This window comes from Zalophus californianus, chromosome 8, assembly GCF_009762305.2.
Source record: "Zalophus californianus isolate mZalCal1 chromosome 8, mZalCal1.pri.v2, whole genome shotgun sequence".
NCBI classification, from domain to species: Eukaryota; Metazoa; Chordata; class Mammalia; order Carnivora; family Otariidae; genus Zalophus; species Zalophus californianus.
The window spans coordinates 85003272-85030974 of NC_045602.1; the positions used below are offsets into that span (position 1 = coordinate 85003272).

The following is a 27703-nucleotide window of genomic DNA, read 5'->3' on the forward strand; positions in this document are numbered from 1 at the left end:
ATAATGCCTCGAGGTCCATCTGTGTTGTCAAGAATGGCAGGATTTTCTTTCTTCTCACAGCTGAACAACATTCTGTTGTACATATATACCACATTCTCATCCATCCATTCCTGGACCGACACTTAGGGTGTTCCCATTTCTTGGCTATTGTGATAATGCTACGGTGAACATGGGGGTGCAGATATCTCTTCGAGGTCCCATTTTCATTTCCTTTGGATGTATACCTAGAAGTGGAATTGTCAGATCATCTGGTAGTTCTATTTTTAGTATTTTGAGGAACCTCCATCCTGTTTTCAATAGTGGCTTCACCAACCTACCTTTCCATCAAGAGTGGGAAAGTGCTCCCTTTTCTCCACATATGTGCCAATACTTGTTATCACTTGTATTTTTGCTAATAGCCATTCTCACAGGTGTGAGGTGGTATCTCATTGTGGTTTTGATTTGCATTTCCCCAATGATTAGTGATATTGAGCGCCTTTCCCATGTACCTCTTGGGCATTTGGATGTCGTCTTTGGAAAAGTGTCTGTTCACATCCTCTGCCCATTTTTTGTTTGTGTTTTTGCTGTTGAGTTGTATGAGTTCTTTGCATATTTTGGATATTAGCCCTTCATCAGATATATGATCTGTAGATATTTTCCTTCATTCTGTAGGCTATTTTTCACTCTGTTGATGGTTTCCTTTGCTGTACAGAAGCTTTTGAGTTTGATGTCATCTCACTTGTTTATTTTTGCTTTTGTTGCCTTTGCTTCTGGTGTCAAATCCAAAAACTCATTGCCAGGAGTGATGACAAGGAGCTTACTGCCTGTGTTTTCTTTTAGATGTTTTATGGTTTCAGGTCTTACATTTAAGCCTTTAATCCATTTTGAGTTAATTATATCTGTGGTGTAAGCTAGTGGTCCAGTTTCATTCTTTCACATGTGGCTGTCCAGTTTTCCCAGCACTATTTATTAAAGAGACTATTCTTTCTCCATGTGTATTCTTAGCTCCTTTGTTGGAAATTAATTGACCATATATGTATGGGTTTATTTCTGGGCTCTTTGTTCTGTTCCATTGATCTGTGTGTCTCTTTTTATGCCAACACTGTACTGTTTTGTTTATCATAGCTTTGTAGTATACCTTGAAATCAAAAGTCTAATGCCTCTAGCTTTGGTTTGTTTTGTTTTTTTTCCTCAAGGTTGCTTTGGCTATCTGGGATCTTTTATGGTTCCATACAGATTTTTTTTTTTTTAAGATTTTATTTGTTTATTTGATAGAGAGAGAGCACATGAGCCCACAAGTGGCGGGGAGGGGCAGGGAGAAGCAGACTCTCCACTGAGCAGGGAGCTCGACTTGGGGCTAGATCCCAGGACCCTGGGATGACCTGAGCCAAAGGCAGACACTTAACCAACTTAGCCACCCAGGCACCCTGGTTCCTTACAAATTTCAAGATCGTTCTATTTCTGATAAAAATACCATTGGAATTTTGATAGGGATTGCATTGAATCTGAAAATGGCTTTGGGTTGTATGGGCATTTTAACAATATTAATTTTTAAATCCATGAGCATGAAATATCTTTCCATTTATTTGTGTTTTCTTCAATTTCTTTCATCAATGTCTTAATAGTTTTCAGTGTACAGATGTTTTGCCTCCTTGGTTAAATTTATTGCTAGGTATTTTATTCTTTTTGATGCAGTTGTAAATGAGGTTGTTTTCTTAATTTCTCTTCCAGATAGGTCATTGTTAATGTACAGAAACACAACTGATATTTGTATATTGATATTATATCTTGCAACTTCATTGAATTCGTTTATTCCGACACTTTTTTGGAGGAGTCTTTGGTTTTCTATATATAATATCATGTCATCTGCAAATAGTGACAGTTTTACTTCTTCCTTTCTGATTTGGGTGCCTTTTGTTTCATTTTCTTATCTAATTGCTCTGGCTAGGACTTCTAGTACTACGTTGAATAAAAGTGGCAAGAGTGGGCATTCTTATCTTGTTCCTGATCTTTGAGGAAAAGAGGAAAAGCTATCAGCTTTTCACTGTTGGGTATGATATTAGCTATGGGCTTTATTATGTTGAGGTACATTTCCTCTATACCCAGTTTGTTGAGAGCTTTTATTAGTGATACTGAATTTTTTCAAATGCTTTTTCTGTATCTCTTGAGATTATCATATTTTTATTCATTTTCTTAATATAGTACATCCCACATTGTTTTGCACATTTTGAATTATTCTTGCATCCCTGGATAAATTCCACTTGATCATGGTGTATGCTCTTTTAATATGCTGTTGAATTTGCTAGTATTTTGTAGAGGATTTTTTTTATACTTGTCAGTGATATTGGGCAGTAATTTTCTTTTCTTGTAATGTCCTTGTCTGGTTTTGGTTTTAGGGTGATGCTGGCCTTGTAAAATGAGTATAGAAGTGTTCTCTCCTCTTCTGGTTTTCAGAAGAGTTTGAGAAGGATTGGTATTAATTCTTTAAATGTTTTATAGAACTCACCAATGAAGCCATCTGGTCCTGGACTTTTGTTTGTTGGGAGGTTTTTGAATATTGATTCAATCTTCTTACTAATAATCAGTCTGTTTAGATTTTCCTATTTCTTTATAATTCAGTCTTGACAGTTTGTATATTTCTAGGAATTAGTCCCTTTCTTTTAGGTTATTCAATTTGTTGGTATACAGTTTTTCATGGTAGTCTCTTATGATCCTTGTATTTCTGTGGTATAAGTTATAATGTCCCTTTTCATTTCTGATTTTATCTATTTGAGTTCTCCTTTTTTTCTAGGTGAGTCTAGAAAAGGTTTATATATTTTATCTTTTCAAAATACTAGCTTTTAGTGTCATTGATCTTTTCTGTTGTCTTTTTAGTCTCTGTTTTGTTTATTTCTACCCTGGTCTTTGTTATTTCCTTCCTTATACTAACTTTGCGTTTCATTTGTTCTTCTTTCTCCAGTTCCCTGAGGTGTAAAGTTATGTTATTTGGGAATCTTTGTTTTTTTCTTAATGTAGGTTTTTATCACTATGAACTTACCTTTTAGAACTGCTTTTGCTGCATCCCATGACTTTTGGTGTATGGTATTTCCATTTTCATTTGTCTCAAGATATTTTTTGATTTATCTTTTGATTTCTTCTTTCACCCATTGGTTGTTCAGTGGCATGTTGTTTAGTCTTCACATACTTTTGTGGATTTTTCTGTTTTTGTCTTGCAATTGATTTTTAGTGTCATACCATTACAAGTCATAAAAGATGCTTGGGATGATTTCAGTCCTCTTAAATATATTAAGACTTGTTTGTGGCCTGACATATGATGTATTCTTAAGAATGTTCTGTGTGTGTTTGAGAAAAATATTCTGTTGACATTAGGTGGAGTCTTTTGTAAATATTAAATCCGTCTGCTCTAGCATGTATTTTACATACAAATTTCCTTATTGATTTTCTGTCTGGATGATCTATCTATTCAACTGATGTAAGTGGGGTATTAAAACCCCCCACCATTACTGTATTGCTCTGTATTTCTCCCTTTGCATCTGTTAATATTTGCTTTATATATTGGGTACATAAATATTTACAAATGTTATATCTTATTGGACTGACCCCTTTGTCATTATATAATCACATTTTCTGTCTCAATTACATTTTTTTGGCTGAAATTCTGTTTTGTCTGGTAGTAAGTTCAGCTACCCCTGCTTTTATTTATTTATTTATTTTTTGGTTTCCATTTGCATAGAATATCTTTTCATCCCTTTACTTCAGTCTGTGTATGTCCTTACATCTCAAAAATGTCCCTTGTAGGAAGCACATAGATGTGTCTTAGGTTTCTTATCCATTCAGCCACTCTATTAGCCCATCTTTTGGTTGGAGAATTTTAGTCCATTTACATTTAATGTAATTATTGATCGTTATGGCTTACTATTGTCATTCTGTTAGTTGTTTTCTTGCTTTTTGTAATTCTTTTGCTCTTTTCCTCTCTTTGTCGATTCCTTTGTGATTTGATGATTTCCTCAAGTGGTATGCTTAGATTGCTTTCTCTCTCTCTTTTGTGTGTCTATTAAAGGTTTGTGCTTTGTGGTTACCATGAGGCTTCTATAAAACATCTCATAACAGCTTACTTTAAGCATCTGATAACAAGTCTGTATGTATTATTTTCCAGCCTACCATAGAAGTAGCAATGATTTGTTTAAGAATGCATTGGGCAGGAGAAAATGAAAAGCCAACCATATCTGTCACTCTTACATTCATAAAAATCCTATCCAGTAATACTACTTTTAGTAAAGGAAAATTTTTATTTCTTGTCTTTATATAAGCCTCAATTTGTATAATAATACTTTTTCCTGAGTTTATATACCTAGTAAAGTTGCCTTAATTTTTCTCCTCACTTTTACCATATCTCAGCTTTTTTACGAGACTGCTAGTAACTCACTTGGCCCCCACAGGGATTATTTAGAAAGACCTTTTACATACAAAACCCATCTCTCAGTCATTAAGTTTTTATTTTATTTTATTATTATTTTCTTTTATATAAGTCATTAAGTTTCTAGGGCTATAGCTGATCTTGGGAGGTGGAGATATCTGGAAGTAACTTGTTGATTTATGCCAAAATAGAAGGGACCATCTTGGCCCTCTTACTGCGACTCTCCTCTTCACTGGGACTCCTGAGGAGTCTAGGGTGGGGACTCTGCAGCTGGACTAATAGGGTTTTCCTTAAGGGATACTGAATGGGGAGAGCAATAGCCTTTGATGTTCCAGTTTTTATAGCAGCTAGATCTGTGATAATCAATTAAATAAATGATTAAATAAATATCCAGTAAGTATTGGCAATTGCTAAAAATGTTGCAGTGTTGATTCTACCACAATTAACCTGGTGGTATAGTCAGTGAAGACACTTGCCTGGTACCTGGCACAGGGTTTGCCACCTCTACTGTTATGTCTAATCTGAAACACAGACCTCATTACTTCCACTTTATAGGCAGAGACACTAACCCTCAGGAGAGGTTAAGAGGATTGCTTGTGTTCATAGAGTTGAAATTACACACTAGCATTTTGGCCAAGGTCATGTTCTTTCTCTTCCCCATGACCCTGACATACCCTGGCAATGATATAGTAACGACCTGTGGTTTGAGCACTTACCTTGAACCAGGCACCACTTGACAGACACTCCAAGAGATTAAACAGTTTGGCCAAAGCTCAGTGCTCATAAGGGCAGAGCAGGCTGCGCATCCACATCTTCCTGACCCAAAGTCTTTCATTCTTATTAGACCATGAATTTTATTTATTTGCTTATTTTTTTCTCATAGAAAAGTCGCCAGCAACTAAGTATGGTTTGGGAACAAGTCTCTTTTGGAACTTTAAGGAAGGGAGCAGGAAGAAAAGCTTTGGGAAGGACTGGAGGGGTGGGAGGCAGGAACCTCAGTCCCCTGGAGGGTCTTGTACCTTCTGAAGTCCCCAGGGTGAGCTCAGCAGCTCAGGACCAAGCTGAGGCCAAGATGCAGGCCTTGGACTTCCCCTTGTGCAGTTCCTAGACTACGTTCAGAGTCACCTTGTACTGGTGACTCCAAACTTACGAACAGACCTTTGGAAAAAGTCATTTGTGGGAGCAAGAGGACCTTGTATACTTGCCGTGTGCTGGGTCCTCCCCGTGGTCCATTATACTTCCACAGCACCTTTGTACAGAGTGAAGCTCATAAAATTTCAGTTTAATGTTTTTTTTTTTTTTTTATGTAGCCAATGATATCATCATTTTCTAGTGGTTGAAGTGATGATTGAAGTTTAGTCAATCATTTTTCTTTTCTGTCCTTCCTAACATGCCCTAGCAGTATGGCTTCTTAGAAAGCTGGAAAAACCAATTAAAAACACAAAAAAACAAGTCCTTGTTCCCCACACCCCCCCCCCTTCTTTTCTCTCTGACAGATTGTAGAAGCAGAGTTCAGGGCATTCCTGTCCTTTCTCCACTGTTCTCTGAATTGTACCCTATAGTTTACAAAGGAATTTCCATGTAAACTTGCATAATTTCTCTTTAAAACCAGAGGACGTGGCTCTTCTCTCTCGCCCCACACCACCACCATTTTATAAAAGAAGGAAATGAGCCAGGAGTCATGGGTTGTAATTAGTTGTGCACGCTTGATTGCACAGTGACCTAGCGGCACTGTTCCTTTAAGAGCCGCTGGACTGGGCATGTAGATGTGACAGAACAGTATACTAAGACACAGATCATAGGGAGCTTTGAGTGAGAGCATTGCTGCAGTCAAGGTTCCAAAATTAGGAGAGTGTTTTTTTCTTGACCTTCCTTCAGAAAAACAAAAAGTACATTCCCACCATGTGCGTGTGTCGCAGCGGAGGGAGGTAGAGGCTTTTAGCAGATTACAGATCATCCATGACTTAGAATACGTTTACATCCCAATAAACTGTAAGTTGAAAATATTAAGTCAAAAAGGTATTTAATACACCTGTGACCATCATCCATTAGCTTCACCTTGTTAAACATGCTTAGAACACTTACGTTAGCCCACAGTTGGGCGGGATCATCTAACACAAAGCCTGTTTTCTAATAAAATGTTGAATATCCCCTGTGATTGATTGGATACTGTACTGAAAGTGAAAACCAGAATGGTCATCAGTGTACCGGTTGTTGATCCTCTTGATTGTGAGGCTGACGGAGACTGTGGCCACTGCCCAGTATCAGGAGAAAGGGCTGGAGCGCGTATCGCTAGCCCAGGAAAAGATCCAGATTCAGAATTTGAAGTACAGTTTCTACGGAATGTGTATTGCTTTCAAGCCATTGTAAAGTCAAAAAGTCTTCTGTTGACCCATTGGAAGTTGGAGGCCATCTGTAGACCCAAAACAGGTAAATCTGTTGGAGGTGGTGGACGTGTTTATTACCTTGTTTGCGGTGATGATACCAAGGTGTGTGCATATGTTCAAACTCATCAAATTGTACATATTAAATATGTGTGACTTTTTTTAATAGTAAGTATCCCTCAGTAAAGTTGAAAAATAAATTGCTGTGTCAGTGTGAGAATCCCTTTTACGGACCTCCCACCAGCGTGTGCCAATCTGAAGGGGTATGTGGGAGACCGCAGAGCTGTCTTGCACAGGCAGCATAGTCCTGGAACACTTGGGGGGGGGGGGCGGGGGCGGGGGTCCTACAGACCTCTTAGCTTCCACCTTCTCATGTCACTGGTGTGCCTTAGTGTGGAGAGTTTTAGATTTCTGCTCATCAGAATGGTTTTTCCTGTTCACTTTTATTAGAACATGGGAAAAGTTTTCTTTGGAAACAGTACTGGCTCCAAGAAGTTAAATAAAAACTTTGTATGACTAAATCAGACCATAGAAGATCACTGGAACTGTGTTCATGCACAAAATAGTAACAGAAGCAAGTTTTGAATGGAAACTAGTATCACCCAGTGCTTATTGAGGGGACGGTAACTGTGTCCATCTGCCAGGTCTGTGACTGTGGGGGCCCACCCTGCATCTCACTGTGAAATGACATGTGTCTTCTCACCCACTCAGAGAGCTGGACTTGACCAGCAATAACATTGACAAGTTCATTGGTTAGGTTTGAGCATGACTACTTTCTGGAAGAAGTAGGGGAGATCCCAATTTTGGAATCCATTGTGGTGGTTCCCTGCCCAGAGCCCTTGGCTCTCTGACCTTCCTGTGTGGAATGCTGCGCAGGCTATGGTGTGGGCAGGCTGCAATCAAGAGCATCCCAGGGCCACCATGGACTCCAGGCCAGACCCAAGCCCAGTGGGGGAAGCAGAATGCTTCGTGCGCAAGGTGGGATGTTTCCACAGAAGGCTGTGCTCATGGGGAAGGAGTGGGGAGTACAACAGATCTGAGACCCCCTTCCCCAGATTTGTTTTATTTAGCAGGTTTGGGGACTTGCAGCTTATGATTTTACCCGGAGGTTTTGTTGTAGATTCTGTGGTGCTTACAAAGATTATGAGAGACTTTCCACACCAAGATCAGAGGATCTGGAGAGAGCCGTTGATCCCAGGAGCCTGAGATAAGAAGTCTTTCTTGTCAGCAGCCTGGGTCTGGTGGCCGCCTCGTTGTGGGAAAAGCTATGAACCGGCCATCGTCAAATGACTACGTCTTATCATCCCAAAACTCCATAGTGAGCACAGTTTTGTTAAACGTTGGCCCTGTCTTCTTGGTGTTTGGATTCCAAGCCTCTTTGACTTGTGCTCGGAACAGAGGCCTCTGGAGAAAGTCGTGTATGTGCGGGCATGGGGTTGAGGACCTGACATCCATTCAGTTGTGCTTCTCATGGCCGTGTGTTAACATCTAGGCCTTGGTTTCTGGGCCAGGGACATGGAGGGACCCAAGGAGTGCCAGGGCTGTGATTTGGAGTTCAGTGATAGTGCCACATGGACAGTTTTATACCACAGTCCTGGCCACCACACCCCACAGAATTCTGTGGGAAGAACCATTTATGGTGTGTACAACACTGGAGGCTCCCCCTCCAGCCCCAACTGGCAGGAAACACAGGAGCTCATCTCCCATTGGCCTCTCACTTCCAGGAGAGGGGACCAGGGGTTCCCCCAAGCTACAAGCTGCCCGTGCCGCCTGCCTGTTGTTGGCCGGGTGGGCTGGGCATAGAAGGAGCTGGTCACCTGAAAGGTGCTTGGCGACCAGAGGAGACGGGTGTGCCACGGCCTCTGCCTCACAGTTTTCTTTCCAGAAGCAAGCTCACAGTCCTCAGGGAACTCTGAGTCAGTGCCTGCTGGCTGCACAAGGGAGCCACCAACCTGGAGGGGCTGATGGGCCCTGGCATCTCCTACTGCAAGCTCGCCGGGGTTTCAGACATGCTGACGCAGGGGAGAATCGCAGGTACAAACATTTTCATCAGAACTCTTCCCAAACCTGCTTCCCCCTCCTGGAGGCTCTTTTAAAAAAACAGACCCCAGGCCCAGGTCCCAGCTCTGGGGATTCGATTTTGGGAAGCCTGGACCTTTTTGCTTTATTTTAAAGCTTCTCAAGTCTTTCCGATCAGCCAGTTTGGGAACTGCTAATGTAGGCCTTGGATTTTATTTTAGCCCTGGGCAGATAAAGGGCCAGTTTGGGAACTGCTAATGTAGGCCTTGGATTTTATTTTAGCCCTGGGCAGATAAAGGGCCAGTTTGGGATTGCGAGCACAGGTAAGGCAGGACAAGAGGGGTAAAGAGGATGTCACAGGACAGTGTTCCTGTTTCCTAGATGGGCCTGACTTGCATTTATGCCAGCTCACCACCCCTCTGTGCTCTGGGCCACTTTGGAATGTGCATTTTCCTCACAGAGCCACTAGGGTGCTCAGACTGGAATCTAGACCACCCTGGCCTGCACGTCTGTCTGTTTTTGCATCCATCTTCCTGCAAGAGACCTTCTACTTTGAAGTCCTCCATTTGAGAATGTTCATGTATTCACGCTGTAGATAATCTGAGAGACTTAAAGACCTCCGTTCCACAATTGATTACAGTGTTTATTGGCAGTTCTGAGTTTTGATCTTTACTGTGAGCTACCCCTCAAGGGACACTGGTCTTCTACACGGAAATCTTGGAGAATACAATAAACAGGAAGCAGCACAGGGCTCCTTGGTGTGTTAGAACATACCAGAAATAGGAGGGCTGCTAATACTTTGTCTCCATGCCTTATGTTCTCTACTTTGAAGATTTCAGCATGAGGGATGATGGGTTCCTGCAAAATGGGGCTCAGGGTCAGTGGAGAAATCACACAGCAGAGTCTATATTATTTTGTGTGAAAAGGAAATTATTTTCTTCTAGAGACTTTTTACAGAGCCTTGACTTTTGCCCAGTGGAGCCAATATCTGGGTTAGCTGTGGAACATAGGAAAGGTGTGAAATAGTTACAGCTTTATAGAAGGCAACACAGCCAAAGTCGGTTCTGGTGTCAGTGGTGTCATACGATGTGTTCGGCTCCAGACCCACACCCTCTAGCCTCAGGATCCAGGTCCCTTAGGTCTAAATATCCTGGTGACCAGGACTGGAGCTTCTAGTGCTGCAGGATCCCGATGGATCGGCTGGTGAACCAGATGATTGCATTGTGTCCTTTGTGACTCTAGAGCTGTGAAGTTGTTTTGTGTCCCTTGGGGGCTGATCCGTGAGGCCCAGTTCTGTCCCCTCAGGTGTTTTGCTTGTAGTGTGAATGCTGTTTGTGGGGAAGGTCGTCATTTTGACGGTCTCAGGAGTGGAAAATTCAAAGAGACTGCTGTAGAGAATACCTGATCACTTGGGTTATTTCCCTGAAAAAATATAACTAAATAAACCAGAAATGTCTTATTCCCAAATTAGAGCTGGATTCCACACGGATTACCTAGTAGAGGGTTCTGAACTCTTTTGTCTAGTGGTGGGACCCCTGGGTTTGGCCCGTTCCTGACTTATGCCTACAGTACCCCTCCATTTTAGCGCAAAATAAGGCCACGTAAGTGTCCTATCCTCTGAGGAGCTTCTGTCTCTCCCGTCATATCCTGGAACACTTTAGAAACAGTTGATATGTAATGTGCGTATGTTGACAATAAAAGGATGGAAAAATATATACTATGCAAACATTAATCATTATCAAAAGAGAAGCAGGAATGGTTATATTAATATCAAAGTATACTTCAGAGGATGGAAAATTCCCAGGTACAAAGGGTCCTGTCCAGGAGAGCACATTACATTTAGTCGTCATGTGTCCTAAGACTGTGACAGTTCCTCAGACTTTCCTGTTTTTGGTGACCTGGACAGTTTTGAGCACTTGTCAGGTGTCCCTCAGTTGGGATTTAGCTGATCCTCATTTTTTGGAGACCATAGGCGCAAAGCGCCATTTTCTATCACCTAATATCCAGGGTGTGTATTGTCCATCTGCCTTACCAACGTGACCTCGGCCTTGACCAGCTGGCTCCAGAGTTCCTCCTTACGCCCTTCCCGTGCTGTCCTCCTTGGAAGGAGGTCTGAGTGCAGCCCACACTTAAGTGAGTGGAGTTAAGCTACCATTCCTTGACAGAGAGAGGCTACATAATTTATTTGGAATTCTTCTGGGGACATTTGTCTTTTCTCCCTCATTTATTTTACCCAACTGCCCATTCTCTTGTTCTGTTGCTTTTTTATTCTTTTTTTTTTTAAGTAACCTCTGTGCTGAATGTGGGACTTGAACTCATGACCCCGAGATCAAGAGTTGCATTCTCTGCCGATTGCGCCCGCCAGGCGTCCCCATTCCCTTGCTTTTTAAAGTTCATTTCACTACATCCATCGGTAAGCCTAAACAGTATTGTTCAGTTGGCTGATCGCAGGCCTTTCCAAAGATGGCACCATGTAGGATGTCCTTTGATTTTTTTTTTTCCCTACTCAGGATGGTGTCTGGGAGTCCTCTAACTTGCTTCCGTGTCACTGCTGTACAGTACGGCTTTGTGTGACCACACACCCCCTTCCTCCCCTTGCTCGGGCTCTTTGTCTCTCTTCGCTGTCACAGCTGCGCTGCTGTGAGCCATTGCTGGGCAGGTCCCCGACACACACGTGCCAGTTTCTCTCTCACCTGTGACTCGGAGGGAGGATGCGTACGGCAGGCCATGTCGAGCTTCCTGGAAGACTCCAAGTCGTCTTTCGTAGCGGTCATTCTGTTTTCGTTTCTCCAGCCTTCCTAACACCTGTCTCAATCAAGCTGTCTCCTTTTTATCCATCTGGAGTCAAAAGGCGTCTTACTTACTATGCTCTCAAATCGTGAACGCGGCAGAGCTTTTGGGGTGTGTAGTCACCATTTATGCTGCCCTTCTGTGCCAGGACCGTGTTCTTGGCCTGCTTTTTAATTGAGCTGTTGGTCTTTTTCTTCTGGAATTGAAGGGTTTTTATGTCTTCTGAATGCCAGCCCTTTGTCATTATGTATGGTGCTTACAATGGTTTCTTTTCAAGGTTATTTTATCAGATTTTAATCTGTGGAAATCGAGAATTCCTACTTGAGAATCCAGACGTTCTTTCAACGAGAATAGAGTCTTTTATTGTGCCAGCAAAGGATACCACTAGTTACAAACTTTAATGCTTTCACGTAAAAGGGAATCTTACATTCTTCTAGCTCTGCTGAAAGGACCACATCCACTTGGTGGTGTTTCAGTGTTCAACTGCCTGTTTGAAAATTGGGGGTCAAAAGGATAAATATGAAGCTTTCCAGTGCTGGAATTTTATCCACAGTACTTAGGGTATCTTCGCCAGGTGTGTCCTCTGGTCTCGGACTGTGCGTTCTCAGACGTGTTGTGGGCTTGCCTAAACTGGCATCTTTCTTTTTTTTTTTTTTTTTGAGATTTTATTCATTTATTTGACAGAGGGAGACACAGCGAGAGAGGGAACACAAGCAGGGGGAGTGGGAGAGGGAGAAGCAGGCTTCCCGCCGAGCAGGGAGCCCGATGTGGGGCTCGATCCCAGGACCCCGGGATCATGACCTGAGCCGAAGGCAGATGCTTAACGACTGAGCCACCCAGGTGCCCCTAAACTGGCATCTTTCGTTATCTGTTGCTGTGCTAATCAGTTGCTAGAAAGAGTTGGAAGATTCACTCTTCATTATTGATCTGCATTTCATGAATATTTATGTCTATTCCATGTACTTTTTTTTTTAAAGATTTTATTTATTTATTCATGAAAGACAGAGAGAGAGAGAGAGAGGCAGAGGGAGAAGCAGGCTCCCAAGGAGCAGGGAGCCCGACGCGGAACTCGATCCCAGGACCCTGGGATCATGACCTGAGCCGAGGGCAGACGCTTAACCATCTGAGCCACCCAGGCACCCAATTCCATGTACTTTTATCCTTTTACTCAAAGTAGCTGAATAGTATAACATTTAAAATTTTAATTGGAATTCTTCTATGGCTTCCATCATGAGTCAAGAGCCCTTATTACGTAGAATAACAATGGCTATCTCAGGGAGTGAGATTGTCTCAGATGAAGCATCTTAAATGTGACTCAAACTGCAAACCAGGACTTCAGTATAGGACACAGCAGCCTTTCAGTATCTCATACCCACAAGCGGATTCTTCTGGTAGAGGCCGTCCACAGCTACTGATAAAGAGCATCCATGGGCCATTCATCCATTCACTCCTTCAGATGCTTGCTGGGGACATGCAGTGGCTCACGCCCGCCTAAGTGCTCTGTTTACAAGGACACAAAGTCCTTGTGCTCAACAAATTATATTCAGTGGGAGAAAATAGACAATTAATCAATAAGACATGCATGAAGTACTCCTGGGACGTGCCAGGGAAATAAGAAAACAGCGTGAGGGGATGGAGGGAATGCAGCAGCTGTGTTAGATAAGGTGGGGCAGGCGGGGCTTGGCAGAGAGTTGGATTGAATCAGGGATGGGATAGGGGAGAGGGAGAGCAGGGCAAGGGAGGGGACGTTTGGACAGTCTGCAGACATCTGGGTAACGGCATTGCGGGCAAGAGCTCGCCTGGTTGTTCCGAGGAACAGCAAAGTGTGAGGGGCAGGAGGATACGAGCGTGGAGGAAAAGGGCCCAAGATCAAGTTATGTGAGGCCTTTGTAAAGGCTCTGGATTCTTTTATGACGTGATGGGAAGCTGCAGTAAGGTTTGGACAAAGGAGTGACACAAATCACTGTCCATTAGGGCAACAGAGTGGCGTTGCAGGGAGGGGTGGACCCAGAGAGACCAGTTAGGAGAAAGTCACAGGCAAGAGGGTCTGCTGGCTTGGAGCAGGGCAGTAGAGGGGGTCAGGACTGGTTGGATTGGAGACATTCAAAGGTGAGCCTGCAGGGGTCAGCTGAGTGGGGTGGGTGGTGCATGAGAAGAGGCTGTAGGATGGCTCTAAGAGCTTTGGCTTGATGAGCAACTGGATGAATGGTTGTCTTTTATGTCATTTACTCAGAAGGGAACACAGTGGGAGACATAGGAGGGTTTTGTTGTTGATTTGATTAGTTTTCTTTTGTTTCGGGTGGGGAGAATGAGTTGTCTTAAGGCGTGTGCAGTTTGAGGACCACGTTAGACATTCAGGTGGATGCATTCAGTAGGCACTTGGGTGGAAGAGCCTGGCATTGAGGGGCAAGAGCAGGGGTGAAGACTTACTTTTGGAAGCGACCTGCATCAAGATGGCGTTCAGAGCCAGGAGGATGGATGGAATCATCCAGACGGCAGGCAGATGGAGTAGGAGCACCCAGACAGCCTGGCTACTGCTGCATCTCTGTGTCTGAAACAAAGTAGGAGCCAGCAGGGAGACCGAGAGGGGGCAGTCAGGGAGGAAGAAAAGCAGGGCTGTGTGATCGCCCGGAAGCCAAGTGAGGGGTGCGTTCAAGAAAGGGCTGATGGACAGTGTCAGCTGTCAGTGTGCAGGTAAGATGATCCAGAAGGGAGGAGAGTACTCATGACACAGTGGAGGGGGGACTACTGACTAGAGGTGCAGGTTCCTCCAGGGGCAGAGGGGTGGGGTCCAGTGCGTAGAGGAGGATGGGCCTCCGGAGGCTGCCCAGATGCTCGCCCCAGGAACAAAAGGGACGAGCGGTGCGTTCACAGGCACAGGTAGGCATTTCCCTCTGACTGCTTCTGTTTCTCTCAATGAAGTATGAGGCAAGGTCATTCATCACCTGAGACTGCAGAAGGGGCGGGGGATGTTTGTGGAGGGAGAAGGAAGATCTGAAACAGATTCCTTACAGACCAAGGGAGGGAATTCACATAGGACCTGGAGCGAGCTGCTGGGCAGCACCCAGGGCTTGCTTGGGCCAGTGATCAGAAGTATGAAGTGGGACTGGTCAGCAGGTTGTGAGCACCTCTGTAGCACCTTCAGCTGCTGTGGGGCAGGGGTAGGGTAGGTGCGTCCAGAATTTTCTAAATGCCCCCTTGGGACCTGTCAGAACCCTGATTTATAGCAGCTGGGATTTCTTGAGGTGCTCTTGACATCTGTTACCAAGTTTTGGCTCACCTAAGTCAAGGGTAAAAATAATTACACTTGTGGTAGCATGAAGTACGTACGGCAGACTGTAGCTGGGATCAGGGAGGCCTGCTTAGTGCGGATGCGGGATGGGACCCAGCCAAGGCTATAGGAGAAGTGGGCAGTGGGAGAAGGGGATGGGGTAGTCAGCAGGGCAGACACAGTGACAGGTACGTTAGGAATCCGGGAGAGGCATCTGCTAACCGCACTGCTTAACAGGAGGGAAGGCTAGTCAAAGCCAGACAGCAGCAGTCTCACAGAATGGCTTCTTTATTTTCTTCAGCAGTTCTGTGACCCACGAGCTGGGCTAGAGTCAGTAAAATGTGCACGAAGTGGGATGTAGGTACCGCTGGTTACTATGAAGTCAGACATCCTGAGTCTGGGACTGGAGCAGGAGATGTACAGGAGGAGCCTGGAGTATCTCATGATGCCAGAACATAAGGATGTACTCAAAACACACACACACACACACACACACACACACACACACACACACACACACACACACACACACACACACACACACACACACACACACACACACACACACACACACACACACACACACACACACACACACACACACACACACACACACACACACACACTCACAAACTCACAATGATGGTGGAATATCAAAGGAACACAGGAGCCAACTGAAAGAGTTCCCAACAGCCAAAGTTAGTTAGAACAATTTGAGCCACTAAATAAATAAGGAATTCGGGCTTGTGCCCAAAGCATAAAATATCTGAGTCTACACTGATAAAAATAAATGAATGGATTTTAAACCAGGGGAAGAGAGACCAGTCTCCTGTGTGGAATACCACGTTTGTAATAAACTTCAGTATCTTTATAAAAGCATTTGTAGTTGTATATGTGTAGTGAGTAAAAAACCAGAGTAGCCAGGATCCCTCCCATGTACTGGATACCTGACCTGGGCCAGGCTCTGTCCTCAGCATGATGGGTGAAGCTCCCCATCCCCTGGCCTAGGTACGGAAGGGCTTTCTGTAATTTTTCTTTCCCCATTAAATAGGAAAATTGAAAACATAGAATATTTGGGACTGTGGGTATAAACCTTGCATATCTGAAGAACTAAAATGATTTTGGCAGCTTAATTATATTTGAATGTTGAGACCTTGATACTGTAGTGTTTTTAAAATCACTGTGCTGCTTGTTTCACTCTTGTGTGTTTCAGAATTAGGCAGAGGAATGTGAATAATAAGGTGGTCAGAAAGAAGGTCAGTTATTGATTAGCGTAGCTGAATTCATTAGGAAACCGAGGAAGCTCATGACATTTACATTTTGATATGTTTATGAAATAGATATTGAAGTTATAACACTTACTTTTGTGGGGAAAAAATAGCAAGGCCTAATAAACCCCTACAAATGGTGATCGATGGCTATGTGTCAACTTTGGGAGCAGTGGGTATGCGTTGTCTGAAAATACTTCACGCTCCCTTGGTGTGGTAACGGAGGGTCAGATTTCGCCAAAGCCATCAATGTCCATTTTCATAGATGAGTGTTTTTCTTTTTTTCGTTATCAGCTTTATTGATGTATAATTGCAAATAAAATTATAAGATATTTAAAGTGTGCATCGTGGTGATTTACCGTATACATCGTGAAAGGCTTCTCTCCACCTAGATGTTAACTAAAAAACCCATCACATCATGTATTTATTTCTTCTTTTGGTGAGAACATTTAAGTTCTCTTTTAGCACATTTCAGTTATCCAGTACACTGTTACCAGCTGTAGTCACTGTGTTTTACAGGAGATGTCAGGCCTTATTCATCTTACAGTTAAAACGCTTTCGTCCTTTTTCCAAGCTCTCTCCATTTCTCCCGCTTTCCCATCCACCGGCAACCACTTCCCTGCTCTGCCTCTATGAGTTTGCTTTTTCTGGGGGGTATTTTTCCATTGCTCTCCTTTGTCTCATGACCCTGTTACCGTGATGTCTTCCGGGTCAGTGCAAGGTGGTGTTTGTTGGATCTAAGTCCAGTGCAGGTGTTTGGAATTCCATGTGTTTTTACAATTAATACTGTATAATGAAATTGGCTTATTACATTGACTGTGAGTCTCCAAAATGATGGTACTCAGGCCTTAACATTCACAACTTGCTTCTCAGTGTGACGAATGTCTAAGAGGCTCATGCAGAAACCAAGAACAGTTAGCAAAGGTTAGCAAAATGGATACTCTCGGGGCCTGAGTGGTAAATTATGTCTATAAATACTGTAAAAAATTGCACTTCCCAGATTCTACTGAAGCAACAGAACTCCCAATTCTGTTTCTTCTGGAAAATTTCTGAGGCACTAATGAGTCGTATTGACTTATTAGTCTGGTCTTTGGAATTCTGGTTGTGTCCAGGCATTTCACATAGTAAAATTAGCTGCTTGGTGATGAACTTCTGCAAACTCACATTTTAAGGTATTTTTCTTAATATGGTTCAGTTTGGGGGAGTGTCTGATCCTGGTAGTAAGGATAAATTAATAGTATTCACTTAAAAAGGAAAAAAAAAGGATGGGGAGGGGGTACAGCAGAAAACCCGAGATGAATTATAAAGTATAAAACTTTCCTCTTCTGGAGAATTGCCATCCACTAACAAATCCTCTTTAGGATCCAGTAGAAAGAAGGTTCACTTAAGAAATTACATGTACCTCACACCACTAGGATGGCTTCTATCAACAAAACGAAATAACACATGTCGGTGAGGATGTCGAGAAATTGAGACCCTTGGGCACTGCTGGTGGGGATGGAAAATGGTGCTAGCTTTATGGAAAACAGGATGGAGGCCCCTCAAAAAAACTAAAATAGAAGTACTATAAGATCCAATCCACTTTGGGGTACATACCCCAAAGAACTAAAAACAGAGTCTTGGAGAAATATTTGCCCATTCATGTTCACAGCAGTGTAATTCATAATAATCAAGAGGTGGAAGTGGTTGATACATACAATGGAATATTTTTCAGACTTAAAAAGGAAGGAAATTCTGACACTTGTTACAACGTAGATGAACCTTGAGGACTTTATGCTGAGTGAAATAAGCCAGGCACAAAAGGGACAAACACTGTCTGATTCTACTTACACGAGTAGTCACCTCCATAGAGACAGAAAGTAGAATGGTGGTTGCTGGCGGGGAGGCGGGGGGGCTGGAATCAGTGTGTAACAGATGCCTGGTTTCAATTTTAGAAGACGAGAAAGTTCTGGAGATGGAGGTTGTACGACAGTGTAAACGTACTTAATGCCACTGAGCTGTACCCTTAAAATTAGTTAAAATGGTAAATTTTATGTTAAGTGTATTTTACCACAATTTTTAAAAAGAAGTCATGTGGCAGATTGTGTGCTTGAGCTTCTGCTAATACTGTAATCAGTCTTTAAAAAGTGGTCAGTACTGCTCTGGGTCATGAGGACAAGCCCCGTGGGCCGGGGAAAATGCTGGTGTGCCGCAGAGCCTGCAGCCCCAGGAATAGCGGCCTGGGAGCAGGAGCCCTGGGGCCTGCAGTGGGAAGGGAGCTTGCTTGCAGAGCTCCAGGGGTGGGAAAGAGTCCAGGAACACTAGGGGGGAGCAGCAGAAGAGGAGGAGAAGAAAAAGCCAGCGACCCCTTGTCTTGGGTATTGTTTTACTGGCAGGTGCTCTGGAATAAACCTCAACAAATACTTTAAATTTATGTTTTGAGGGGCACCTGGGTGGCTTGGTTGGTTGGGTGTCTGCCTTTGGCTCAGGTCATGATCCCAGAGTCTCGGGATTGAGCCCCACGTCCGGCTCAGCGGGGAGTCTGCTTCTCCCTTTGCCCCTCCCCCTTCTCATGCACTCTCTCTCTCTCTCAAATAAAATCTTTTAAAAAAAATTATGTTTTGGAAATAACTTGGCTACACCAACTTTCTATAAAATGTATTGTGATAAGTACCGTGGACACATGAAAATTCTCTCTAGGCTGAATGCAAGCTTTTATCATTCGTATTAGCCACCGTGGGAGCTGGGGTGTACCCAAGACCCATTGGGACCTCTTGGTAAAACTCCAAAATAGGATTGATGGCACTATGGCATCTCAATTTTATGACACTACCCTAGAGCATTGGGTCCTACTGTTATTTTAAATTCTCTCACACTTTTTAAATGACACTGTCATAATCTAGGGTAATGTATTTTTGAATCCCTGTAAAGGCTACATTGAAGTCTAGCAAGTCTTATGATTTGGCATCGCATGATGTAGGGGGAGCAAGAATATCTACCATGTATCCAGCATGGACCAGGTAGAGGGTTCTTCCTGTGGATTGTTTCATTTTGTCCTCACAGAAGTCCCAACCCCGTCGACAAACACAGCCATGGAGGTCAGAGAAGTTAGGCAACTTCCCCCATTGTCACCTGCCTGGTTGGTGCTAAGACTGCATTTCAAACCCTGGCCTTCTCCAGCTGGAGAGGAATAATCACAAAGGAAACCTTTGCAAATTCAGAGACTGTACAGGCCACAGGCTCTATGATTCAATAAAATTAGCAACAAATCATAAAAAAGACCTTATCCAAAATAACCCACCTGGCTCTTAGAGTGCGTTGGAAGCCTCAGCCCTGTCCTGTTCTGCCATGCTTAGCAGGAGCAGCTGCAGGGAGGTGGCCATCGGGGTGACAGTAGTACCAGTGGGCCTGCTTCTGCACCAGGGGAGGAACTGAGCTCTTCAACTTTGTGTTTGGGAATCAGGAAACTTCCCTTGCATCTGGTTTCGTCTGCCTTTACCTCTCCTCCAGTGGGATATTAAAAAGCCAACAAGGCCTTCCCGGATCGCACCTGGAAGACTGGGAGCTCCTGTCTCTTTCTCCCTTAGGATTTTCACTTACCAATTTATCAAAAAGAAATTGAAATTTGGTTCTTATGTATCAGTATCTACCTCGCCCTTGGAATTTCTTTCTTTAGCCATGCTGCAAAATTCTGCTACCTGCAAACACTCCCAGGCCATGGAGGATAATGGATATAAAGCTTAGGCTTCAAATCCCTGCCCAGGCCCTTCACAGCCTGTGGATTTGGATAGGTTATTTAATTATGCCCGGGGATGATCATTCATTGAATATATCTGTAGATAACTTCTATTTCAGAAGGTTGCTGTAAACATTTGATGAGCTAGTGCATACACAGCAGTGTCGTGCAGGGACAAGGTGGATGGCGTTGCTCACGCACGACCGTGCACGCCTCAACCACTCAGTTGGCAGCTTGCATTGGCACTTCTCCCCTTGTGTGGAATAAAGGTGCAGTGAGCCTCACGCTTTTACTTATTTTCTCTTTTACATGTGGTGTATTTGTGTGCCTTGGGGAAGTAGTAAGACCTTGACTCTTGTCATGGCTTAATTAACTTACTGAGAGTTGGAACAGCCACTGGATTCCATATTGTGTCCTACTTAAAATGGAAGTGTATTAGCTGTAATTAGTGATCCTGCTTGTAAAAAGCCACCAACTGGCCTTTCTGTTCCCCCACAGGATACCACAGGTTCCTGCCAACTCCTGTCAAACTAGCTGGCATCTGGCGAGTCTTTTATCTACAACACAACTTGAAACTTTAATAAGGAAGTTATAAGGTATTTCAGTTGCTTCTGGGACTGTTTCTTTGAGTATATCTCCTTAATGCAAATGTACTATTTTTAAAGATAGACACCAAGGGACAAAGACATTGTAATACAGGAGGGAGAACGGAGAAGGTGTTCCCTTTTTGGACCGACCTTAGCATAATTACTCACTGCATGGGTTTGCTGTTGGCTGCTGTAGCGACTCGCGACAAACTCGGTGGCTTAATGCAGCCCAAGCTTACCCTCTTCACATTTCTGGAGGTCAGAAATCCAATCCCTGGGCTCACAGGGCTAAAATCAGGGTTTCAGCGGGGCTGTGTTCCTTCTGGAGGCTCTGAGGGAGAATCTGCTCCTTGCTTTTTCCAGCTTCTAGAGCTGGCTTCTTACCTTGGCTCACAGTGCCTTCCTCTGTCTTCAAATGAAGCAGTGCAGCGTCTCCAACTTTCTGACTTCCGCCTCCTCCTGCTGATAAGGACTTTAGTGATTGCCTTGGGCCCACCAGGGCCATCCACAATAATCTCCCCTTCTCAAAATGAGCTGATGAGCACCCTTAATTACCCTCTGCCATGTAATCTAACACATTCGCAGGTTTGTAGATACTAGGTTCGGGATACCTTTGGGGGGCTCTCATTCTTTCTTACCTCATCTCTAAGGCTCTCATTCTTTCTTACCTCATCTGCTAAAAGCCTGTATTTGAGTGAATTTCCGTAATAATTGGTTGACTGTATTGAAGCCATGAAATATTAAAAAGGAAGAAAAATCCTTTAGACCCACAGTGAACTAGATTATATTATTTTACTAATTCAGACTGTGTGTTAAAAATCAAGGTAGGGAGGGCAATAATTTCTTTCATGTAGTCTTAATTTCTTTTCCTACATGATTACTCTCTACATTTGTTTGCCCATAGACACATATATTTTGATAGGTCTGTATTCCACGTGTGAACATACATATTTTTCTGAAATTCCAAGTTAATTTTCTAGGGGTAAAAAGCTACACCATTTTGCTCTGTCTACTTATCTACCTATGTGTTTTGACTTAAGTTCAAGAAATTCTCTTCTGTCCATGTAAGGTTTATATTGCAAAGTGGGATTGGCAGTCTTCTAAAGCTCTATGACTCTGGTCTTTTCGGCAGTGGGCTAAATTGGTTTGTTGGTAGAAGGGTAAATGAGGCAGGTGTGTGTGTGTGTGTGTGTGTGTATTTCTTTAATTCCTTTTTTTTAAGATTTATTTTTATTTAGAGAGAAAGAGAGTATAGGGGAGAGGGGCAGAGGGAGAGGGAGAGAGAGACTCTCAAGCGCACTCTGTGCTGAGGGTCTGAGATCATGACCTGAGCTGAAACCAAGAGGCAGACACTCGGTTGACTGAGCCATGTCCCAGGAGGCAGATGTATATTACCCTTGAATTATCAGTCCGCCCTATGCTTGAGTGTCCCATCACAGCCTCTGTCACACCGTGGGACCTCCCAGACAGTAAGTAGGCAGACAGGCAGTCTCAGGTGGCACTGATCAGGAAGTAAAGCAGTAAGCTGTCCACTAACTGACCTCGGAACAGGAGAGGCACGAACAGTGATACTGCCTTAGATGGGGGTCAGGGGTCGTGATTGTGGGGGTGCTCTTCATGCCTCAGGCTTGACTCACGAGAGCAGACACCTGGGTCCGGCTTGCTAAGCAGGGAACCCTAGTGCCTTGGAAGAATGCTGCATAGGAAGTGCTCAGGGAATCCTGACTGACTGAAGGAAGGAGGCACTAGAACATAGCCCTACCTTACCTTTGTAAAGTATGCTGTAGTGTACAGAGGGTTTTAATTATGACTGTAATTCTCATTCTTTTTTTTTTTTTTTTTGAAGCATAATCAACATACAGTGTTATGTTAGTTTCTGGGGTCCAACATAGTGATTCGACAATTCTGTACATGACTCAGTGCTCACCACGATAAGTGTAGTTACCATCTCTCACCATAAAACAGTATTAGAATGTTATCGACTATATTCCTATGCTGTACTTACCCGTGACTTGTTTATTTTATAACAGAAAGTTTGTACCAGTTAATTCCCTTGATCGATTTTGTCCCTTCCCCCACTGACTTCCCTTCTGGCAACCACCAGTTGTATTCAAGAGTCTGTTTGTTTGTTTGTTTGTTTTGTTTTCTAGATTTTATAGATTCCACATATGCATGAAATCATATGGTTTTTTTCCCTGCCTTATTTCACTTAGCATAATACCCTCTAGGCCCATCCGTGTTGTTGCGGATGGCAAGATCTCATTCTTTTTTATGGCTGAGAAATATTCTATTGTATATAAATACATCTTCTGTATCCTCTGGCTCCTATTCTTTTTTTTTTTTTTTAAAGATTTTATTTATTTATTTGACAGAGACACAACGAGAGAGGGAACACAAGCAGAGGGAGTGGGAGAAGGGGAAGCAGGCTTCCTGCTGAGCAGGGATCCCGATGCAGGGCTCGATCCCAGGACCCTGAGATCATGACCTGAGCCGAAGGCAGACACCCAACGACTTAGCGACCCAGGCGTCCCTCCTGTTCTTGAGTCCTTTCTGTGCTGGACAGTGTGCTTAGGGCATTTTTTCACAAGCTCCCAAGTGAGGTGCTCTTATTATCCCATGTTATACGAGAGGCAGCTGGGCTAACATGGCAGAGCGGGACTCTAATGCATGTCTGTATGACACCAGACCTCACCCTCTTAAACACTACATTTTCCTGCTTCTCCTGAGCATTAAGACTGTCTTGTGAGACCGGGCAAGTACTGTTACTCCCATTTTACAGAATAAGCTGAACTCTTCGGTGGACCTAAGCGTGGTTTAGCTAAGCTTAGAATCCCAGCCCCTTGACTCATGTCTTCTCTTTATCATTAGGACCGAGTGGCTCAGCTTGGTCCCGGAGACCTCCGTGGAAACACCTATGATCATTTTGGGGTGTTGGAGGAACCCGGGCTGTTATGAGTAGCATGTAACCCCACCATAACCCAGCAAGATGCAGTTAACAGGATTGTTTTTAGAAAGAAAATAGGGTCCTAGAATAGGGTCAATGTTATATTAGGAATTAGGGAAAACTTTTGAGCCAAGAAAGTTTTTATAGCTATTTTAGACCTTTTTTTTTAATCTTCTCCCACCTAAATCTTGAAAAAGTAGCTTCGTTTGCTAGGTTCTTTGAGGATTTCTTTTATCCAATATGACATGAGGTTCTTGCTAAGCTCTATTCTAGAGCGGCCGCATGGCATTTAAGATAGGATCTGGCTGTATAATATCAAATATGTGGCTTTTCTTTCTGTTGGTTAGACCTACATGATGACTTAATTAGCTGTAGTTAACAAAGGCAAAAATGAGGTTTCTTGAACTGCCTAAGCTGGAGTGATAAATGTGCATAATTCTTGGGATCTGACCTCTGTGATTCTTAGACTAAATCAGAATAGTGTCTCACTTAATATTCAGCAGTTAAAGTGTATTTTTTCAGACTTTCTTCTGTTAAGGCTTTTTGCTTTTAGAAAATTAAATCTAATTTTCTTATGGAATAATCTTGATTCAGCTGCATCTCTTTCTATTCCAATATATCCTACATGCTGAGGCAACTGACTCTTCACTGAAACTAACATGGCCTCCTGTTGGGCCCCTGAGCCAAAGGGTGAAATTTGAACTCTTGGCCAACCTGCAGTTCCCTCCAGACGGGCCTCCAGGTGGCTTTTCCAACCTGTGTTGGCAAAGAAAAGAAAGATGAAACCTCTGCTGGGATACAGGGTGATGTGTAGGGTGGGGGAAGGGTACTGAATTTCACATTGAAATGTCTTAAAAAAAAAAGAAAAACAAAACCAGAGGACATCCAAAGGAGCTCTCTTGCACTGTTGGTGGGAATGTAAGCCGGTGCAGCCACTGTGGAAAACAGTATCGATGTTCTGCAAAAAGTTAAAAATAGAACTACCATATGATTCAGCAATCACACTACTGGGTATTGAGCCAAAGAATACAGAAACACTAATACAGAGGGGTACATGCACCCCTAGGTTATTTACATTATTTACAATAGCCAACTTAAGGCAGCAGCCCAAGTGTCCCCTCGACTGATGAATGGATAAGGAAGATGTGGTATATACATACAATGGAATATTACTCAGCCATAAAGAGTGAACTCTTACCATTTGCAATAACATGGCTGGATCTAGAGAGTGTAATGCTAAGTGAAATAAGTCAGTCAGAGAAAGACAAATACCAAATGATTTCACAAAACAAGCAAAGGGGAATAAAGAGAGAGGCAAACCAAGAAACAGACTCTTAACAGAGACAGAGAACAAACTGATGGTTCCCAGAGGGGAGGTGGGCGGGAAGATGCGGGAAATAGGTGATGGGGATTAAGGGGTGCAGTTGTCATGAGCACTGGGTGTTGTATGGAAGTGTTGAATCACTGTATCATACACCTGAAACTAATATTACAGTGTCTGTTAACTGGAATTAAAAACTTTAAAAAAAAAATATCCAGAGATACATTTTCTGTTTACTTTTTATTTTAAATGACTTTCTGGAGTCATTTATTCTTCTTTTGCTTAGTAATGTGTTCCTACCCTCAGGTTCTTGCTCACACCCTTCTGGCCTGGAGAGCCCCCCTCTGCCTCCACTGCCCCCCCAATCCTTCCCATCTTCTAAGACTGAAATCAGCCTCCTTTCCCTTTTCTTCACATCCCAGTTTCCTGCCATGTACCTGGTTCAGCATCACCTCTTTCCATCGCCCCTGCTTTTACTCCCCTCTCGTCTTCTTTCCATTGGGACTGCTGTTGATTGGCTAACATTCAGAAGCACTGGAGTAAGGCGTTTATTGATTGGTGGACTCCATTGGGGTGAGATGGTTGTTGATTGGCTAGCGCTTTGAAGCACTGGGGCAAAGCACCTGTTGATTGGCTGACTTCCCTGGAATGAGGCAGTTATTGATTGGCTGGCCTCGTGAAGTTTTTATATTGCTGGGAAGTTGTCATAAGTCAGTTAGAATAGGTTTGAAATCCATTACTATCATATTCTAGGTGCAAGGGAACTTTTAATTTTCATCCTAGATTTCCTGGGTTGGAATAAGCCCATCAAAATGCAGATCACACATTAGACCCTCACCCAGCCACCTACCCCATAAGGGGGCACATGAGCACAGATCTGGGAGTCGACAGACCTGGGCTCAGATCCCAATTCTGTTATTCAGCACATCACTTAAATCTCTTGTGATCCTCAGTCTCCTAAAACATAACACCTCCCTGAAAGGTGGGTGTTCTGGAGATTAAATGAGTTGACCTGTGTCAGGTACTCATCACGGCCTCAAAATTCTCATGATCTTCCACAGGTCTAACAACCCAAGGAAAGCATCCTGCGGTGGCATTTTGTGACTCAGTTCCCTCTTACTTGGTTTTTCTCTTCTAAGGACTGTCAGAAAGATGAACTGTAAAAACATGCTCAGACCTCACTCCTCAAGATTCTGATCTAATTGGTTTGTGGTAGAGCCCAGACACCATATGTGTTTAAGCTACCAGTGATGTCAGCATACACTGAAGCATACCCTGCCTGGCTAGCTCCTTACTTAACTGCTGTTCATGCAGTTAAATCATGCAGGAAAGTAATACATTGCTCTGATTGGCCTTACGTGATGGGCTGATCTTGTTAAAAACTCTCTTGAAAACTGGGTAATTAAGAAACTAGACTGGTATTCAAATGGGATATTCTCTGAGCCCCAATCCTATTACTGCTCTCATTATTATTAAAAAAAAAAAAAAAAGAAAGAAAGAAAAACTGCCTTTATGACTTTGAAAAGTTTAACCCTGACAGAAAGGTCAGAAGAGAGAGAGATACATAGTATGGACTGGAGATTTCCCAAAAAGTATATAACAAAATGGTCTACAGTTTGGAAATAAGCATTGTGTAAACTCTGTTCTCTTGGATGTTGCATACATTATGCATAAGGATTATTAAATATTTCCTCCTTCCTGAAAGGTTTGTTATCTCTAAATTTGGAAGTTAATTCAAGAAACAGGAGAACATGTATTATTTATAAGTCTCTTTAGCATCTAGTAGAAAGTGTCATGTTATTTAAAAATGGTATTCATGCTTCCATGGAGTCAGTGCACATTGGTTCCCTCTATAATCCTAAAGTCATCCCTAGAAAGTAATGAGAAATTGTCTCTGTCAGAGGGGAGGAGGGTTTTAATCAAGAGTCTTTCCATTATCCCTTCCTTCCAAGTTTTAAGGAAGCCTAGTCAGTTGAAGGACTGAATATCGAATTTTTCTGCTGGAAAAAATACTGGGCCATCTTGTACCTAAAAAATAAAGAGCTGCTGACATAGTTGATAACTATATTCATTTTAGTCATTCACCTATGCCTTTGCTATATATTACTTCCAGAACTGACTTAACTAGATGTATAATATACTATATTTATTTCTTGTTTCAATAAACTTTATATTTTGGAATGATCTTATATATGGTTCACTCTTGGTGTTGCGTATTTTATGGGTCTCGACAAAGGTATAATGATGTGTATCCACTATTAAAGTATCATACAGAGCAGTTTCACAACTTTAAAAATCTTATGCTCCACCTGCTCATCCCGCCCTCCCCTCCATCACCCCTGGCAACCACTGATTTTCTTACTGTCTCCATTGCTTTGCTTTTTCCAGAATGTCATAGAGTTGGCATTGTTAAAGAGAAAAATATTCATGACACTTTTTAAAGAAGGATAAGGCAGACTTTACTGAGAGGCATTACTACAAGGGAGTTGCATTTGGGCTCAATTCTAAATACAGGAAGGAAAAATAGGAGTTCATTATCAGGGAGTAAGGTAGGCCATAGATGAATGGATGCTTACTGAGAGGAAACATCAGGGGTAAAGGAGGGATTCTGACTAAACTGACCTGACAGGATTCTTCCTGAAGGCAGGCCAGGCAATGAGGCATCCCCTGGGTAAGAGTGGAGGATTCTGGCTCAACCAGCTTAGCAGGATTCTTGGTAAAATTGGGACACGAAGAGACAAACATGGAAGTATAGATGTTGAGGCTTAGTCTGGGAAGAGGATTCAGAGGAGTCTGACTAAAGTTTTATCAAGGAGAGGGTCTTCGTGAGAGTGAGACAGTGGGTGGTGTTTACAGAGTTGCTTCTTTACTTAGCAATGCCTTTTCATGGCTTGATAACTCATTTCTTTTTATCACTGAGTTATATTCCATTACCTGGATGTACCACAGTTTATTCATTCACCTCCTGAAGGACATCTTGATCACTTCCAAATTTTGCCAGTTATGAG

The 27703-nt window shown here is 43.0% G+C and overlaps 1 protein-coding gene across 6 annotated transcripts in view; it reads left to right on the forward strand.

Moving 5' to 3' along the window:
- The window catches only part of NCK2 (NCK adaptor protein 2), a 153443-nt gene that overhangs the window by 84853 nt on the left and 40887 nt on the right, over nt 1-27703 (forward strand). For 2 of the 6 annotated variants that reach the window (XM_027621760.2, XM_027621762.2), the window contains exon 4: nt 20342-20439. The exons of the other annotated variants lie outside the window; for them this stretch is intronic. The gene's annotated coding sequence lies outside the window, so the exon portion shown is untranslated. The remainder of the gene's footprint in view (nt 1-20341; nt 20440-27703) is intronic. 6 annotated transcript variants of the gene reach the window in all.